Source organism: Rhinoderma darwinii, unplaced genomic scaffold, assembly GCF_050947455.1.
Source record: "Rhinoderma darwinii isolate aRhiDar2 unplaced genomic scaffold, aRhiDar2.hap1 Scaffold_628, whole genome shotgun sequence".
Lineage (NCBI taxonomy): Eukaryota > Metazoa > Chordata > Amphibia > Anura > Rhinodermatidae > Rhinoderma > Rhinoderma darwinii.
The window spans coordinates 140640-149561 of NW_027464184.1; the positions used below are offsets into that span (position 1 = coordinate 140640).

The following is an 8922-nucleotide window of genomic DNA, read 5'->3' on the forward strand; positions in this document are numbered from 1 at the left end:
TTTCACAATCGATTAAAAAGGACTATGGATTAAAGCATTTAATGTCAATGGCCATTCTAAGCTGAATGTGCCTGCTCTCGTCAGATCGCAGAAGTTACACAGCTTAAGGCCTCGCTAGTACCAGTGTGGGAGACTGTCTGGGAATCCGTGGTGCGGTTGACTTTTTATTATGTCGTTTAGATTTTGTTTCACAATCGATTAAAAAGGACTATGGATTAAAGCATTTAATGTCAATGGCCATTATAAGCTGAATGTGCCTGCTCTCGTCAGATCGCAGAAGTTACACGGCTTAAGGCCTCGCTAGTACCAGTGTGGGAGACTGTCTGGGAATCCGTGGTGCGGTTGAATTTTTATTATGTCGTTTAGATTTTGTTTCACAATCGATTAAAAAGGACTATGGATTAAAGCATGTAATGTCAATGGCCATTCTAATCTGAATGTCCCTGCTCTCGTCAGATCGCAGAAGTTACACAGCTTAAGGCCTCGCTAGTACCAGTGTGGGAGACTCTCTAGGAATCCGTGGTGCGGTTGAATTTTTATTATGTTGTTTAGATTTTGTTTCACAATCGATTAAAAAGGACTATGGATTAAAGCATTTAATGTCAATGGCCATTCTAAGCTGAATGTGCCTGCTCTCGTCAGATCGCAGAAGTTACACAGCTTAAGGCCTCGCTAGTACCAGTGTGGGAGACTGTCTGGGAATCCGTGGTGCGGTTGACTTTTTATTATGTCGTTTAGATTTTGTTTCACAATAGATTAAATAGGACTATGGATTAAAGCATTTAACGTCAATAGCCATTCTAAGCTGAATGTGCCTGCTCTCGTCAAAACGCAGAAGTTACACAGCTTATGGCCTCGCTAGTACCAGTGTGGGAGACTGTCTGGGAATCCGTGGTGCGGTTGAGTTTTTATTATGTCGTTTAGATTTTGTTTCACAATCGATTAAAAAGGACTATGGATTAAAGCATTGAATGTCAATGGCCATTCTAAGCTGAATGTGCCTGCTCTCGTCAGATCGCAGAAGTTACACAGCTTAAGGCCTCGCTAGTACCAGTGTGGGAGACTGTCTGGGAATACATGGTGCGGTTGCCTTTTTATTATGTCGTTTAGATTTTGTTTCACAATAGATTAAATAGGACTATGGATTAAAGCATTTAGCGTCAATAGCCGTTATAAGCTGAATGTGCCTGCTCTCGTCAGAACGCAGAAGTTACACAGCTTAAGGCCTCGCTAGTACCAGTGTGGGAGACTGTCTGGGAATCCGTGGTGCGGTTGGCTTTTTATTATGTTGTTTAGATTTTGTTTCACAATAGATTAAATAGGACTATGGATTAAGGCTTTTAATGTCAATGGCCATTCTAAGCTGAATGTGCCTGCTCTCGTCAGATCGCAGAAGTTACACAGCTTAAAGGAACAGTGTCATCACAAATAATTTTTTTATATGTTAAAGATGTTAGTGCTTTATTAAAAACGTTTATATTCATTTGTGTGTTTGTGTTTTACTTTTTCTTATTTTTACACTTTTTCTTCCCTATGGGGGCTGCCATTTTTTGTTCCATTTCTGTGTGTGTCGATTAACGACACATACAGACATGGAATACGGCAGCCACAGTCCCATAGGGACTGCGAACGGCTCCCGTCCCATTGACTGCAGTGTACGGCGTCTGTGTGGGAACTGCGCATGCGCCGCTCCCACACAGTCCTATTCGAAATTGGCGCCGTCCGGCGCCATTTTCCTGTGGACCGGAAGTCGCGGCCGGACAGTAATATTACTACTTCCGGTCGCGGCTTCCGGATTTGTGCACTTGCACCAGCGGCAGCAAACGGAGCGGACGGGCCGGAGGGAGCCGCGGCGGCAGGAGCAGGTAAGAGATTTCAATGTATGTTCGTGTTTGTGTGTGTTTACTACTGTATGTAAACCTACTACACTGTGGGTTAGCTCAAAAAATGGCGACACACAGTGTAGGAGGTTACATCGTTCAAACCCCTCGTTTATCCCTGCACTAGCCAGGATAAAGGAGGGGGGGATGCTGAGAGCTCACTAGAGCGAGGGCTTTTAACCCAACGTTGCAATGCTGCAATTTTGGGAACAGCTCCATCTAGTGACCAAAAATGGGTAGTATTATAAATTAGAAATAATTTATAATATTTCCTGGACTCGTGCAAAAAAATAAAAAAAATGTGAACAATGTTTAATCACCCACACACTAAATGTTTAATTTTTTTAAAAAAAACATGTTTTTCTGGCAACACATTCCCTTTAAGGCCTCGCTAGTACCAGTGTGGGAGACTGTCTGGGAATCCGTGGTGCGGTTGACTAATTATTATGTTGTTTAGATTTTGTTTCACAATAGATTAAATAGGACTATGGATTAAAGCATTTAACGTCAATGGCCATTCTAAGCTGAATGTGCCTGCTCTCGTCAGATCACAGAAGTTACACAGCTTAAGGCCTCGCTAGTACCAGTGTGGGAGACTGTATGGGAATCCGTGGTGCGATTGACTTTTTATTATGTTTAGATTTTTTTTCACAATCGATTAAAAAGGACTATGGATTAAAGCATTTAATGTCGATGGCCATTCTAAGCTGAATGTGCCTGCTCTCGTCAGATCGCAGAAGTTACACAGCTTAAGGCCTCGCTAGTACCAGTGTGGGAGACTGTCTGGGAATCCGTGGTGCGGTTGACTTTTTATTATGTCGTTTAGATTTTGTTTCACAATCGATTAAAAAGGACTATGGATTAAAGCATTTAATGTCAATGGCCATTCTAAGCTGAATGTGCCTGCTCTCGTCAGATCGCAGAAGTTACACAGCTTAAGGCCTCGCTAGTACCAGTGTGGGAGACTGTCTGGGAATCCGTGGTGTGGTTGACTTTTTATTATGTCGTTTAGATTATGTTTCACAATAGATTAAAAAGGACTATGGATTAAAGCATTTAATGTCAATGGCCATTCTAAGCTGAATGTCCCTGCTCTCGTCAGATCGCAGAAGTTACACAGCTTAAGGCCTCGCTAGTACCAGTGTGGGAGACTCTCTCGGAATCCGTGGTGCGGTTGACTTTTTATTATGTTGTTTAGATTTTGTTTCACAATAGATTAAATAGGACTATGGATTAAGGCTTTTAATGTCAATGGCCATTCTAAGCTGAATGTGCCTGCTCTCGTCAGATCGCAGAAGTTACACAGCTTAAGGCCTCGCTAGTACCGGTGTGGGAGACTGTCTGGGAATCCGTGGTGCGGTTGACTTTTTATTATGTTGTTTAGATTTTGCTTCACAATCGATTAAAAAGGACTATGGATTAAAGCATTTAATGTCAATGGCCATTCTAAGCTGAATGTGCCTGCTCTCGTCAGATCGCAGAAGTTACACAGTTTAAGGCCTCGCTAGTACCAGTGTGGGAGACTGTCTGGGAATCCGTGGTGCGGTTGACTTTTTATTATGTAGTTTAGATTTTGTTTCACAATCGATTAAAAAGGACTATGGATTAAAGCATTTAATGTCAATGGCCATTCTAAGCTGAATGTGCCTGCTCTCGTCAGTTCGCAGAAGTTACACAGCTTAAGGCCTCGCTAGTACCAGTGTGGGAGACTGTCTGGGAATCCGTGGTGCGGTTGACTTTTTATTATGTCGTTTAGATTTTGTTTCACAATAGATTAAATAGGACTATGGATTAAAGCATTTAGCGTCAATAGCCATTATAAGCTGAATGTGCCTGCTCTCGTCAGAACGCAGAAGTTACACTGCTTAAAGCCTCGCTAGTACCAGTGTGGGAGACTGTCTGGGAATCCGTGGTGCGGTTGAATTTTTATTATGTCGTTTAGATTTTGTTTTACAATCGATTAAAAAGGACTATGGATTAAAGCATTTAATGTCAATGGCCATTCTAAGCTGAATGTCCCTGCTCTCGTCAGATCGCAGAAGTTACACAGCTTAAGGCCTCGCTAGTACCAGTGTGGGAGACTGTCTGGGAATCCGTGGTGCGGTTGGCTTTTTATTATGTTGTTTAGATTTTGTTTCACAATAGATTAAATAGGACTATGGATTAAAGCATTTAACGTCAATGGCCATTCTAAGCTGAATGTGCCTGCTCTCGTCAGATCGCAGAAGTTACACAGCTTAAGGCCTCGATAGTACCAGTGTGGGAGACTGTCTGGGAATCCGTGGTGCGTTTGACTTTTTATTATGTCGTTTAGATTTTGTTTCACAATCGATTAAAAAGGATTATGGATTAAAGCATTTAATGTCAATGGCAATTCTAAGCTGAATGTCCCTGCTCTCGTCAGATCGCAGAAGTTACACAGCTTAAGGCCTCGCTAGTACCAGTGTGGGAGACTGTCTGGGAATCCGTGGTGCGGTTGACTTTTTATTATGTCGGTTAGATTTTGTTTCACAATCGATTAAAAAGGACTATGGATTAAAGCATTTAACGTCAATGGCCATTCTAAGCTGAATGTGCCTGCTCTCGTCAGATCGCAGAAGTTACACAGCTTAAGGCCTTGCTAGTACTAGTGTGGGAGACTGTCTGGGAATCCGTGGTGGGGTTGACTTTTTATTATGTCGTTTAGATTTTGTTTAACAATAGATTAAATAGGACTATGGATTAAAGCATTTAACGTCAATGGCCATTCTAAGCTGAATGTGCCTGCTCTCGTCAGAACGCAGAAGTTACACTGCTTAAGACCTCGCTAGTACCAGTGTGGGAGACTGTCTGGGAATCCGTGGTGCGGTTGAATTTTTATTATGTCGTTTAGATTTTGTTTCACAATCGATTAAAAAGGACTATGGATTAAAGCATTTAATGTCAATGGCCATTCTAAGCTGAATATCCCTGCTCTCGTCAGATCACAGAAGTTACACACCTTAAGGCCTCGCTAGTACCAGTGTGGGAGACTGTCTGTGAATCCGTGGTGCGGTTGACTTTTTATTATGTCGTTTAGGTTTTGTTTCACAATCGATTAAAAAGGACTATGGATTAAAGCATTTAATGTCAATGGCCATTCTAAGCTGAATGTGCCTGCTCTCGTCAGATCGCAGAAGTTACACAGCTTAAGGCCTCGCTAGTACCAGTGTGGGAGACTGTCTGGGAATCCGTGGTGCGGTTGACTTTTTATTATGTCGTTTAGATTTTGTTTCACAATAGATTAAATAGGACTATGGATTAAAGCATTTACCGTCAATGGCCATTCTAAGCTGAATGTGCCTGCTCTCGTCAGATCGCAGAAGTTACACAGCTTAAGGCCTCGCTAGTACTAGTGTGGGAGACTGTCTGGGAATCCGTGGTGCGGTTGAATTTTTATTATGTCGTTTAGATTTTGTTTCACAATCTATTAAGAAGGACTATGGATTAAAGCATTTATCGTCAATGGCCATTCTAAGCTGAATGTCCCTGCTCTCGTCAGATCGCAGAAGTTACACAGCTTAAGGCCTCGCTAGTACCAGTGTGGGAGACTGTCTGGGAATCCGTGGTGCGGTTGACTTTTTATTATGTCGTTTAGATTTTGTTTCACAATCGATTAAAAAGGACTATGGATTAAAGCGTTTAATGTCAATGGCCATTCTAAGCTGAATGTGCCTGCTCTCGTCAGATCGCAGAAGTTACACAGCTTAAGGCCTCGCTAGTACCAGTGTGGGAGACTGTCTGGGAATTCGTGTTGCAGTTGACTTTTTATTATGTCGTTTAGATTTTGTTTCACAATCGATTAAAAAGGACTATGGATTAAATCATTTAATGTCAATGGCCATTCTAAGCTGAATGTGCCTTCTCTCGTCAGATCGCAGAAGTTACACAGCTTAAGGCCTCGCTAGTACCAGTGTGGGAGTCTGTCTGGGAATCCGTGGTGCGGTTGAATTTTTATTATGTCGTTTCGATTTTGTTTCACAATCGATTAAAAAGGACTATGGATTAAAGCATTTAATGTCAATGGCCATTCTAAGCTGAATGTCCCTGCTCTCGTCAGATCGCAGAAGTTACACAGCTTAAGGCCTCGCTAGTACCAGTATGGGAGACTGTCTGGGAATCCGTGGTGCGTTTGACTTTTTATTATGTTGTTTAGATTTTGTTTCACAATAGATTAAATAGGACTATGGATTAAGGCTTTTAATGTCAATGGCAATTCTAAGCTGAATGTGCCTGCTCTCGTCAGATCGCAGAAGTTACACAGCTTAAGGCCTCGCTAGTACCAGTGTGGGAGACTGTCTGGGAATCCGTGGTGCGGTTGACTTTTTATTATGTTGTTTAGATTTTGTTTCACAATAGATTAAATAGGACTATGGATTAAAGCATTTAACGTCAATGGCCATTCTAAGCTGAATGTGCCTGCTGTCGTCAGATCGCAGAAGTTACACAGCTTAAATCCTCGCTAGTACCAGTGTGGGAGACTGTCTGGGAGTCCGCGTTGCGGTTGACTTTTTATTATGTCGTTTAGATTTTGTTTCACAATAGATTAAATAGGACTATGGATTAAAGCATTTAACGTCAATGGCCATTCTAAGCTGAATGTGCCTGCTCTCGTCAGAACGCAGAAGTTACACAGCTTAAGGCCTCGCTAGTACCAGTGTGGGAAACTGTCTGGGAATCCGTGGTGCGGTTGAATTTTTATTATGTCGTTTAGATTTTGTTTCACAATCGATTAAAAAGGACTATGGATTAAAGCATTTAATGTCAATGGCCATTCTAAGCTGAATGTCCCTGCTCTCGTCAGATCGCAGGAGTTACACAGCTTAAGGCCTCGCTAGTACCAGTGTGGGAGACTCCCTGGGAATCCGTCGTGCGGTTGAATTTTTATTATGATGTTTAGATTTTGTTTCACAATCGATTAAATAGGACTATGGATTAAGGCTTTTAATGTCAATCGCCATTCTAAGCTGAATGTGCCTGCTCTCGTCAGATCGCAGAAGTTACACAGCTTAAGGCCTCGCTAGTACCTGTGTGGGAGACTGTCTGGGAATCAGTGGTGCGGTTGACTTTTTATTATTTTGTTTCACAATCGATTAAAAAGGACTATGGATTAAAGCATTTAATGTCAATGGCCATTCTAAACTGAATGTGCCTGCTCTCGTTAAATCGCAGAAGTTACACAGCTTAACGCCTCGCTAGTACCAGTGTGGGAGACTGTCTGGGAATCCGTGGTGCGGTTGACTTTTTATTATGTCGTTTAGATTTTGTTTCACAATCGATTAAAAAGGACTATGGATTAAAGCATTTAATGTCAATGGCCATTCTAAGCTGAATGTGCCTGCTCTCGTTGGATCGCAGAAGTTACACAGCTTAACGCCTCGCTAGTACCAGTGTGGGAGACTGTCTGGGAATCCGTGGTGCTGTTGACTTTTTATTATGTCGTTTAGATTTTGTTTCACAATAAATTAAATTGGACTATGGATTAAAGCATTTAACGTCAATGGCCATTCTAAGCTGAATGTGCCTGCTCTCGTCGGAGCGCAGAAGTTACACAGCTTAAGGCCTCGCTAGTACCAGTGTGGGAGACTGTCTGGGAATCCGTGGTGCGGTTGCCTTTTTATTATGTCGTTTAGATTTTGTTTCACAATCGATTAAAAAGGACTATGGATTAAAACATTTAATGTAAATGGCCATTCTAAGCTGAATGTGCCTGCTCTCGTCAGATCGCAGAAGTTACACAGCTTAAGGCCTCGCTAGTACCAGTGTGGGAGACTGTCTGGGAATCCGTGGTGCGGTTGAGTTTTTATTATGTCGTTTAGATTTTGTTTCACAATCGATTAAAAAGGACTATGGATTAAAGCATTTAATGTCAATGGCCATTCTAAGCTGAATGTGCCTGCTCTCGTCAGATCGCAGAAGTTACACAGCTTAAGGCCTCGCTAGTACCATTGTGGGAGACAGTCTGGGAATCCGTGGTGCGGTTTTCTTTTTATTATGTTGTTTAGATTTTGTTTCACAATAGATTAAATAGGACTATGGATTAAGGCTTTTAATGTCAATGGCCATTCTAAGCTGAATGTGCCTGCTCTCGTCAGATCGCAGAAGTTACACAGCTTAAGGCCTCGCTAGTACCAGTGTGGGAGACTGTCTGGGAATCCGTGGTGCAGTTGACTTTTTATTATGTCGTTTAGATTTTGTTTCACAATCGATTAAATAGGACTATGGATTAAAGCATTTAATGTCAATGGCCATTCTAAGCTGAATGTCCCTGCTCTCGTCAGATCGCAGAAGTTTCACAGCTCAAGGCCTCGCTAGTACCAGTGTGGGAGACTGTCTGGGAATCCGTGGTGCGGTTGACTTTTTATTATGTCGTTTAGATTTTGTTTCACAATAGATTAAATAGGACTATGGATTAAGGCTTTTAATGTCAATGGCCATTCTAAGCTGAATGTGCCTGCTCTCGTCAGATCGCAGAAGTTACACAGCTTAAGGCCTCGCTAGTACCAGTGTGGGAGACTGTCTGGGAATCCGTGGTGCGGTTGACTTTTTATTATGTCGTTTAGATTTTGTTTCACAATCGATTAAAAAGGACTATGGATTAAAGCATTTACTGTCAATGGCCATTCTAAGCTGAATGTCCCTGCTCTCGTCAGATCGCAGAAGTTACACAGCTTAAGGCCTCGCTAGTACCAGTGTGGCAGACTGTCTGGGAATCCGTGGTGCGGTTGACTTTTTATTATGTCGTTTAGATTTTGTTTCACAATAGATTAAATAGGACTATGGATTAAAGCATTTAACGTCAATGGCCGTTCTAAGCTGAATGTGCCTGCTCTCGTCAGAATGCAGAAGTTACACAGCTTAAGGCCTCGCTAGTACCAGTGTGGGAGACTGTCTGGGAATCCGTGGTGCGGTTGAATTCTTATTATGTCGTTTAGATTTTGTTTCACAATCGATTAAAAAGGACTATGGATTAAAGCATTTAATGTCAATGGCCATTCTAAGCTGAATGTCCCTGCTCTCGTCA

At 42.1% G+C, this 8922-nt stretch overlaps 36 pseudogenes; all 36 read left to right on the top strand.

The window, feature by feature from the left end:
• The first annotated feature begins 43 nt into the window (after window positions 1-43).
• LOC142726614 (5S ribosomal RNA) lies at window positions 44-162 on the top strand (annotated as a pseudogene).
• Window positions 163-229: 67 nt separating this feature from the next.
• Window positions 230-348, top strand: LOC142726586 (5S ribosomal RNA; annotated as a pseudogene).
• Window positions 349-415: 67 nt separating this feature from the next.
• On the top strand, window positions 416-534 carry LOC142726587 (5S ribosomal RNA; annotated as a pseudogene).
• A 67-nt stretch (window positions 535-601) lies between these two features.
• Window positions 602-720, top strand: LOC142726615 (5S ribosomal RNA; annotated as a pseudogene).
• A 253-nt stretch (window positions 721-973) lies between these two features.
• On the top strand, window positions 974-1092 carry LOC142726529 (5S ribosomal RNA; annotated as a pseudogene).
• Window positions 1093-1159: 67 nt separating this feature from the next.
• On the top strand, window positions 1160-1278 carry LOC142726562 (5S ribosomal RNA; annotated as a pseudogene).
• A 1108-nt stretch (window positions 1279-2386) lies between these two features.
• LOC142726513 (5S ribosomal RNA) lies at window positions 2387-2505 on the top strand (annotated as a pseudogene).
• Window positions 2506-2569: 64 nt separating this feature from the next.
• On the top strand, window positions 2570-2688 carry LOC142726632 (5S ribosomal RNA; annotated as a pseudogene).
• A 67-nt stretch (window positions 2689-2755) lies between these two features.
• On the top strand, window positions 2756-2874 carry LOC142726470 (5S ribosomal RNA; annotated as a pseudogene).
• A 67-nt stretch (window positions 2875-2941) lies between these two features.
• On the top strand, window positions 2942-3060 carry LOC142726510 (5S ribosomal RNA; annotated as a pseudogene).
• A 67-nt stretch (window positions 3061-3127) lies between these two features.
• On the top strand, window positions 3128-3246 carry LOC142726621 (5S ribosomal RNA; annotated as a pseudogene).
• A 67-nt stretch (window positions 3247-3313) lies between these two features.
• On the top strand, window positions 3314-3432 carry LOC142726460 (5S ribosomal RNA; annotated as a pseudogene).
• Window positions 3433-3499: 67 nt separating this feature from the next.
• On the top strand, window positions 3500-3618 carry LOC142726501 (5S ribosomal RNA; annotated as a pseudogene).
• Window positions 3619-3685: 67 nt separating this feature from the next.
• Window positions 3686-3804, top strand: LOC142726594 (5S ribosomal RNA; annotated as a pseudogene).
• Window positions 3805-3871: 67 nt separating this feature from the next.
• LOC142726481 (5S ribosomal RNA) lies at window positions 3872-3990 on the top strand (annotated as a pseudogene).
• Window positions 3991-4057: 67 nt separating this feature from the next.
• On the top strand, window positions 4058-4176 carry LOC142726485 (5S ribosomal RNA; annotated as a pseudogene).
• A 67-nt stretch (window positions 4177-4243) lies between these two features.
• Window positions 4244-4362, top strand: LOC142726496 (5S ribosomal RNA; annotated as a pseudogene).
• Window positions 4363-4429: 67 nt separating this feature from the next.
• Window positions 4430-4548, top strand: LOC142726532 (5S ribosomal RNA; annotated as a pseudogene).
• A 67-nt stretch (window positions 4549-4615) lies between these two features.
• On the top strand, window positions 4616-4734 carry LOC142726553 (5S ribosomal RNA; annotated as a pseudogene).
• Window positions 4735-4987: 253 nt separating this feature from the next.
• On the top strand, window positions 4988-5106 carry LOC142726616 (5S ribosomal RNA; annotated as a pseudogene).
• A 67-nt stretch (window positions 5107-5173) lies between these two features.
• LOC142726487 (5S ribosomal RNA) lies at window positions 5174-5292 on the top strand (annotated as a pseudogene).
• A 67-nt stretch (window positions 5293-5359) lies between these two features.
• Window positions 5360-5478, top strand: LOC142726630 (5S ribosomal RNA; annotated as a pseudogene).
• A 67-nt stretch (window positions 5479-5545) lies between these two features.
• LOC142726525 (5S ribosomal RNA) lies at window positions 5546-5664 on the top strand (annotated as a pseudogene).
• A 253-nt stretch (window positions 5665-5917) lies between these two features.
• Window positions 5918-6036, top strand: LOC142726502 (5S ribosomal RNA; annotated as a pseudogene).
• Window positions 6037-6103: 67 nt separating this feature from the next.
• On the top strand, window positions 6104-6222 carry LOC142726476 (5S ribosomal RNA; annotated as a pseudogene).
• A 253-nt stretch (window positions 6223-6475) lies between these two features.
• On the top strand, window positions 6476-6594 carry LOC142726508 (5S ribosomal RNA; annotated as a pseudogene).
• Window positions 6595-6847: 253 nt separating this feature from the next.
• On the top strand, window positions 6848-6966 carry LOC142726623 (5S ribosomal RNA; annotated as a pseudogene).
• A 242-nt stretch (window positions 6967-7208) lies between these two features.
• Window positions 7209-7327, top strand: LOC142726518 (5S ribosomal RNA; annotated as a pseudogene).
• Window positions 7328-7394: 67 nt separating this feature from the next.
• Window positions 7395-7513, top strand: LOC142726530 (5S ribosomal RNA; annotated as a pseudogene).
• Window positions 7514-7580: 67 nt separating this feature from the next.
• Window positions 7581-7699, top strand: LOC142726548 (5S ribosomal RNA; annotated as a pseudogene).
• Window positions 7700-7766: 67 nt separating this feature from the next.
• Window positions 7767-7885, top strand: LOC142726570 (5S ribosomal RNA; annotated as a pseudogene).
• A 67-nt stretch (window positions 7886-7952) lies between these two features.
• On the top strand, window positions 7953-8071 carry LOC142726620 (5S ribosomal RNA; annotated as a pseudogene).
• Window positions 8072-8138: 67 nt separating this feature from the next.
• On the top strand, window positions 8139-8257 carry LOC142726546 (5S ribosomal RNA; annotated as a pseudogene).
• A 67-nt stretch (window positions 8258-8324) lies between these two features.
• LOC142726617 (5S ribosomal RNA) lies at window positions 8325-8443 on the top strand (annotated as a pseudogene).
• A 67-nt stretch (window positions 8444-8510) lies between these two features.
• On the top strand, window positions 8511-8629 carry LOC142726517 (5S ribosomal RNA; annotated as a pseudogene).
• A 67-nt stretch (window positions 8630-8696) lies between these two features.
• Window positions 8697-8815, top strand: LOC142726561 (5S ribosomal RNA; annotated as a pseudogene).
• Window positions 8816-8922: the final 107 nt, after the last annotated feature.